General features: G+C 46.2%; 1 non-coding gene across 1 annotated transcript; it reads right to left on the bottom strand.

Annotated features, from left to right (window-relative positions):
• Window positions 1–6,520: 6,520 nt before the first annotated feature.
• Window positions 6,521–6,684, bottom strand: LOC119392035 (U1 spliceosomal RNA). Its single transcript, XR_005183632.1, has one exon. It is a non-coding gene; the product is annotated as a U1 spliceosomal RNA (small nuclear RNA).
• Window positions 6,685–8,259: the final 1,575 nt, after the last annotated feature.

Below are 8,259 nucleotides of genomic sequence, written 5' to 3'. Positions count from 1 at the left end.
CACCCTCCTCTCCAGCCTTCCACGTACCCGCCTCACGGGCCGTCACCCGGGAAACGCACTTTGATATAGATAAGGTTTGGACACTTGGGAGAGGAGGGTTGGACACCAGGGAGAGGATACAGAGGAGAGTGTCGCTACTTTCTATTATTAAGGGACTTTAGCTTTGATAAGTTCGGTGCGCCATCTGTTTTTCAATGCATCCCAGTTACGAGGTTCAGGCGGGCAATCGCACACTTGCTCTAGTGCAATGCGCAGTAATGCTACGCTTTCAGGGTCCTGTATGAGTGTTTTGTCCATTTTCCAATGGTTTCTAAAGGTAGTGGATTGCTGAAAGAAAAGTTTCACAGACACTGAAAAGTGGTCTGTGATACGTGGTACGTCCGGTGGAAAACTCAGGACTTCGCAACTAAGGACATGTGTGGCTAGCGCTTCAGGAAAATAGTAGCGATCTAGCCGGCTCATGTTGGATCCCCGTTGCCAGGTTGCAACAAAATCATTCCCGTGAGTGTCAACCCACGCGTCTCTAAGCTTGAAATTGCGGATTAGTTGTCGCAGTGCGCGAGCTCCGCTATATTGCCTGCTCTGTCTGCGTCCGCGCGCATCTCTGTCGGTATCCTCAACACAGTTAAAGTGACCTACTAAGAAAGTGGGGTAGCTGTCGAACATAAAGCAGTCGAGTCAATAAAAAAAAATCGGCAGAGCCTGCACGTTGAGCTGGGGCATATACTACGAGCGCCCTTACTCGTCTGCCGTGAAGGTTAAAATCCACTGCTAACGTGCGACCGTCAAAACCAAAAACACAGTGAGCTCCTCGACGTAACGCTGGCGTCATAAACACAACTCCAACTCCGCACATATTTGAGTCGGTCAACGAAAAAAAGGCTTCGACGCCAAAGAGTGAACAAAAGGATTGGACATCAAAAGGCGTTCTAAAGTTACATTCTTGTAGAAAAGGATGTCGACATGACGTGACTTTGCAAAGTTCATAACTTCTCTCTGCTTATCTAGGCGTCTGAAACCTCTGACGTTTAAGGAGAGAAAATGCACCGTAGCCATTGTTAAAAAGGGAGCATGCGCGGAAATTTCAGGAAAACCCTTGGAGAGGGTGGGGAGAGCGCTCAAGCTGACATGACTAAAGAGAGAGATGCTCTGACGTCGTCAGAGCATTAGCGAGTTTTTGGGGCTTACTACTGTCCGTCGAGCCCTCAGAGTCCGTGGTCGGTGGGTGGACACGTTTGGTGTCTTGACGGCCTATTTACATGACACTGGCACCGTCACTCATACCGGCGGCCGAACCTGTGATCTTGTAAAGTGGGTTGGACAGGCTCAGTTTGCGGGTCTGAGCAGAGTATCTGCTGGCTCGGGTGCTCGTCGCCGTCGGAGGCATAATCACGGTCCTGGTCTTGTCTGGGCCGATGATCGGGGCTTCTGCACGTCCCGTTGCTCGAGTGCCGCGTCCCATCGAAGTTTTTCGGCGCCTCGGAGCTGCTGCTCTCGTGGTCTCTGCTAGGTACGGACACTGGCGCTTCGGCTTTGGACGCACTGTGGTCCTCATAGGCGTCCGGCGAGGAGTCGCTGGTCTCGGCTGGGGCGCAGGGGGTTGGTGAGACTTTCTCAGACGGAGGAGGCAGGTCCCCTGCGTCTTGTGATTCGGCATGGGCTTCAGTATCCTGTGTGTCGGTATCGCTCTCAGTCTCGAGCGCCGGGAAATCTTCTTGCAGTGCGGGCGTTGGGGGAGTGAGGTCGTTGCCCTCTTGTTCGTTGCCATAACTTTCGTTGCCATAATTTCGTTGCCATAACTTTCCTCCGTGCCACATAGCCGGCCAAATAGTACACCAGTCTTCCGTCACTGACTTGCACAGGATACACATCGTCAGACAGGAGAGTCGATGCCTGTAGTAGACTTGAACATTCGTCCAGGTTTCCAGTGTCCAGTAAATTGTAGACATGGATGGCCACTTCATCAGTTCCAACTAATGACGTAAGTATGTCACCTGCACAGTTGCCCGTGCCTGCTGCTTTTACCAAATTATAAAAGCTAAGGGAATTCACGGCAGTAAGGAACTGGGTCGATGTGGGATGATCATTGCACCCGGATAACTGACGAATTATGCCGAATAGCTTTCCGATTGGATCTTGGCGATTGGAACGACAGCATTCTTTTCCAAAGGCTTGTCTGCTCTTGGTATATTACGCTGCCACTGCTGGAACAAATGGTCGTGTTTCGGGACTCCAAGCAATGAATGCTTCTGCTTGCACGATTTCTACCCAGTTGAGCATCTGGGCACATAACAGTGGCTCTGACGTCTGCTCGTGGCACACACCCCACAAAAGACATAACGTAAACATGACAAGGTTGTCCGACCAGCAAATGCAGCACGAAAGAACAGCGTAAACATGCAAAAGAATCACGTTTGACCGGCGAGTTACAGCGTTGAACAACGTGTTCAGCCTGAGAGCCTGACGTGGATGGATGGATGGATGCTATGAGCGTCCCCTTTATAACGGGGCGGTGACATGTCTGCCACCAGGCTCGAAGGATAAAAAAAAGAAAAAAAGAAAAAAAACTTCCCTGTTTCATGTTGTCCTAATGCCTTATCTACATTGATTAAATCTATGTTATTATAACAAAAAATATAAATTCACAGTCCATCTCTCTGCCTCTTAAGGCAGAATAACCTTTTTTCCCCCAATTATTTATTTTTGTACTTTATCTCTACTTTTCTGCCACCAATACTCTAACCGTCTCTTACTTATTTCTATCGCGGGCGTGTTGAACTTTCCATTGTTGTCCCTAAAACCCAAGGCTTCATGTAGACTCGTGCCCACGCGTATACCTGGGTGAATATGGCCACATTCAATCAGTACATGTTCCATCGTTTCCTTAGTTCCCCCGCAGCATGTACATTGTTCTTCTTCGTTACTGAATCTCGCTTTATAACTACGCGTTCTAAGGCAGCCCGACCTTGCTTCAAACAGTAAAGCGCTTCCCCTTGAATTATCATAAAACCTTTCCCTCCTTATTTCGTTTTTTCCCTTTCGGTAGTTACTCAGAGCCTGCTTCTTTTCCATCGCTGTCATCCAATAAGTCCTCTCCGCCTCTCTGACCTTCCGCTTAATGCTCCTTGTTGCCATATCGCCCGCACTGCCAGCCGAATATTTACTGGTGAGCCTCCTAGTTCTTTTTCTCCACTGCGTGTCAACGCTTTTTCTATACAAATACTTGAAAACCTTCTCTGCCCATCTACTCTCCTTCATTTTCCTCAGCCTCTCTTCGAATCTCATTTTGCTCTGCGCTTCCCTCACTTCAAAGCCTGTCCATCCCATATCACCCTTTACCGCCTCATTTGTCGTCTTCCCGTGAGCGCCCAACGCGAGGCGGCCCACCGTCCTTTGATTTACATCCATTCCTGATTGCACCTCTGACTTCATGCACACCACTGAGTTCCCAAATGTAAGCCCCGGAACCATCACACCCTTCCACAGCCCTCGAAGCACCTCGTACCTATTGTATCCCCATAAAGCTCTGTGCTTCATAATTGCAGCATTCCTCTTTCCCTTTGCTACCGATGCTTTCTCTTGTACCTCCATATATCTATCCCCCTCATTTACCCATACTCCGAGGTACTTGTACTCGCTTACCCTCGGTATTTTTTGGCCCTGTATTAAGACCGTATGGTATCCGTGATCATTGAATACCATCAATCCACATTTTGTTGCACTAAATCCTAGTCCTAGAGCCTCACACTCCCTTCCGCGTATATCTGCCAGTCGCTGTATATCATCTTGACTCTCCGCAAATAAGACAATATCATCAGCATAAAATAGACCTGGAAGTTTCTGCTCAACCATCGCTCCGACCTGTTTGTGTGACAAATTAAATCCAATGTTGCTACCTTCTAGCGCTTTTTCCATCCTCGCCATGTACAGCATGAATAACAGCGGGGACAAAGGGCATCCCTGTCTCAGCCCCTTGCTAATTTCAACGCTGTCCTTGCTACTTATTCCTTCCCATTCTATACAAACCGTATTTTCTCGGTATATTTCCCTCGAAAGCTGTACACAGTCGTCACCTATGCCCACTTCCTTCAATATATCCCACAAAATTTCCTGATTAACGTTGTCATACGCCCCGGTGATATCTAGATAAGCTACGTATAAGGGCCTGTTTTCTATTTTAGATATTTCTATACACTGGGTAAGAACAAATAGATTATCGTCTAACCGCCTGTCGATTCGAAATCCATTCTGAAGTTCTCCCAAAATATCGTTTTGTTCTACCCACGCTTCTATTTTTAATTTTACTGCCTGCATCGCCAACCTGTATAGCACCGATGTAATTGTTAGCGGTCTATACGAGCGAATGTTATCCCTTTCTCCCTTGCCTTTATAGATTAAGTTCATTCTACTTTTTCGCCAACTGTCTGGTATTTCCCTCTCCTGTAAGCACTTTTCTACGGCTTTCAGCAGTGCTTCTTTAGTGTTATGTCCGAATTCGTTAATAAGGCTGACGGGAACCCCATCTAAGCCCGGAGTAGTGCGCTTAGGAATTTTTCCTTCGGCCTTCTTCCAATTGAAATTCTCTAGTACTACATCTTCGTCGGTTGCACCCCTTTGCGTACTTTTACTCACCGGGGAATCCCCTGGGGGACCTTTTTAAACGAATCGGCTGTTATCTTTCGGATGTAACCTAGCGCTTCATATCCTTCCAATTTATTTCCTCCTTCATCTACCATATGTTGTTGCATTGTGACAGACTTCCTACCCAGTGCTTTTAGGTGGCTCCAAAATATCCTAGGCGCGGCCTTCTTCTTTTCGCGAATCTCTGTCATCCAGCGTTCACTTTCACCTTTAATTTTTGCCTCGACTAATTTCTGCACAATGGATTTTTGCTCTAAATATATTTCCCATATTTGGTTGACTTCGTCCTGTGGCCGCTTCTCCTTTTTTGCCTGTCTGTGCTCCCGTGATGCCTGACGTCGCATCTCGATCGCTTCCCGGATTTCTTTGTTCCACCAACTTTTTGGCTTTTTCTTTCCTTTCCAACAAATAGTTTTCTTCTCTATTTCCATTTCTATCGTGATTACATGTAGCAGCTCACTATACTTCCAGTCTTTGCCTGGTAGTTCGTCTACTTTTTCCTCGACTCTTGCGGCTATATTTGTTATTTGTTTGTCATTTAGATACGAGCTGCCAAACTTTGATTCTATGTTCTTATTTTCAGTTTTATATCCCATTTGTAATATTATGCGTTTATGATCACTACCCAAGCTGTTAATGCCTTCTTCGTCTATTCTCATCTCTCTAAGTTTGTCATATATTCCTTCTGTCATGAGACAGTAATCAATGCTCGATTGCCTGTTTCTGACTTCCCACGTGATCTGCCCCTCACACTTAGGCCCCACGTTAACTATCTCAAGACTATGTTGCTCGCAGAGATCTAGCAATAACTTGCCATTGGTGTCTGAATATCCGTCAAGGTCATGAATGTGAGCGTTCATGTCCCCTAGAACGATTATCTCGGCATCATGACCAAATTCTTTAATATCGGTGCTTATGCATTTCACTATCTCCAGATTCTTTTCTCTGCAGTTATTCCCTGTCCACAAGTAAGCTACACCTAGCCACGTTTTCTTTCCACCTACTGTGCCCGAAACCCAAAGGTGCTCTGAACACGTCTGCTTCACTCTCTCCCATTTTGTTCTGCTATGAATTAGCATTCCAACCCCCCCACCTCTCCTTTCTGATGTGATCCTGTTACATCCTTCCCAAACATAATTTTCAATATGTGGCGGCTCTTCCAAGTCTCTAAGGTGTGTTTCTGTAACCGCATAAACACCTATCTGTTCCTTGTTTAACTGTCCCTCAATCTCTAACCATTTTGCCTTTTTTCTGCCACCCTGCATGTTAATGTAACTAATTGCAACACGCGCCTTCTCCCTTCTTTTACCTTTTCTCTGTTTTTTCGCTATACTACCTGTCAAAGAGTCCCCCTGGTTGTTTTCCTCATTACAAGCTACCATGGGCACCGAAGGGCCCATGGTAGCTTGTAATGCCGTGGGGCGGCGCCCCCGACGACAGCGCCGCCCCACGGCATTCACGCGAATGGCTGCCAACTTTTGCCGCCCGGTTATGGTGGCTAGAAGGTGACCGGGTGACCGGGCTATGGTGGCCTTCTAGCCACCATAGCCCGGTCATCACACCTCCCCTTCTAGCCACCCTAGCAGTGGTCAGAAGGAGGGTATAACTATAATTCCCCGTAGCTGCCTAGTAACCACACGGTGCGTCGCTTAATTTTTGGTGTGAATGGTTTCATGATGCTAGCAGCCTAAACGCTTACAAGAATTGAAACACTGTTAAAGGGCCCTTTAAGCGTCGCACTTCAAGCCATACCACATCTTACCCAAGATTGATATCAGCGCAGCATTTGGAATTTAGATGTACACCAAGCTTTACCAAGAAGTTTATCTCGCAGGTCCTCTATAAATCACTCATGTCTTTCTTTTCATTTAAATAGGATAGGGGGATAGCGCGAACGCAGTCCCCCACTACCAAAATTTGCATGCCCCATCTGCCCCAGTTTGGGGTAGTGGCAGGGGTCAGCACGAGCGCAGTGCAATGCCCGCGCCTCTCCCTGGGGGCACCGCCTAGCTGATCACGGTGACCCCGGCACCAGGTAAGTATGCCCAGAAAATGTCGCGCCCTTGGTGCACACCCTTCGCGACCTCCTAGAAAGCGCAAGTGAGTTATGGGCGACGTTGGCAAATTACTTTTGTTTTCTACTTGAATACATCAAGCACCTCAAGGAATACCCTTAGTATTATAATTTACGCACTACTGTTAAGTTAAGTTGCACTCAGCTGCCACGTACGTTAAGCAAGGCTCACAATTTGTGCGAATATCACGCCATCTTTTGCAAAACCAGCGAGAATGTTCTGTTCGCCGCTAGAGGCGCCACCGCAGACGTCATTTCCCTCTAATCACCATAATTACCATTTTTCTGACACCGTCCTGAAAAATGACGCAATAGAAATATCCGATTGTAATCGCCAATAAAGGGAAAAAAAATGTCATTATAGCATCACCTTAGCAAGCAAAACAAACATAGAAACAAAAGATAATAATAAAAAAAAAAGCTGCGTCGGCCGGGATGGCAGGCGAGTATTCTACCACTGAACCACCATAGAGTTAATTGAACCACCGACGCCATGTGGCAAGTTGCACACGTGGTGACCTATCACGGCGCTTTCTAATTCGCTGAGAGCAATGATTGACATTCGTGATGGCATTGCTTCAGCACCAAGCCTGGGGCGAAAGAAATTGAGTAAGAGATATTCGGCCTTTGCTTACAAATATCGCCACTAATAATGAAGTCCTCTCGATTGCTGAGATAAACTCCATTACATTGTCTGTGACACAGCTCATTCGCTACTCTTTTCTGTTTGTTTCTGCGATAGTTAGCGGGCACATTTCGCGGGCGTCGTTATCACAGGAATGACAAATATGGAAAGCAAAAATGCACGCAAACGATGTACATTTGATCGTGTCACCGTTTTCAACAGATTTCGATCAATTAACGTGTCCGAAAGAGCTCCGAACACGCGAGGAAAAATACGGACACACGAGAGCGCAGTGAAATATCCCAAGTTCAAATTTCTGATTCTTTTGGAAATGACGTATATTGCTCTGTAGTTTGGTTACAAAGTATCCGATTTTATTGCATTTTGCGGTAAAACATTCAAAAGAGACGATAATTAATGGAACGTCCCGTTTTTTTATGTACAATAAACAAGAAATAACTAAAACCACGACATGCGCTATACAAGGATGGATGGCTTGTGGCTATAAAACTTTGTTAAAAACTGATTGCCAGAGTGACTGATAAGGTTTTGTAAAGGTTATAAAGGTTTATAATCACTTACCATACAGCATCTGTTGAAATGACCACCCAAAGCGTCAAACTGTTCTGAATCCAACAGATGCATGCAGTCCCTCGAAGTTTGTGGAATGTCGCAGTCTTAGTTATTTCTTATTTATTCTTTGATTCCAACAAGGCGTATGATCTGCGGAATTTTCATACACATGCGACTCATCTTATGCGTGTGCGCATAACATTTCTGCGTATATTTAGATTTTACTCAATAAAAAATTTACGCCGCAGTCACCTTCCTGCTGCATGCTTCGCATATATCATCGATTCCCGCGGCACGTGGGATCTGCCGAATATTTTTTTTTGGTGGAACGAGACGAAAACCAATA

This window comes from Rhipicephalus sanguineus, chromosome 4 (genome assembly GCF_013339695.2).
Source record: "Rhipicephalus sanguineus isolate Rsan-2018 chromosome 4, BIME_Rsan_1.4, whole genome shotgun sequence".
In the NCBI taxonomy this organism is placed as follows: Eukaryota; Metazoa; Arthropoda; class Arachnida; order Ixodida; family Ixodidae; genus Rhipicephalus; species Rhipicephalus sanguineus.
The sequence above is the reverse complement of the archived record's forward strand: the minus strand, read 5'-3'. Positions and strand labels throughout refer to the sequence as shown.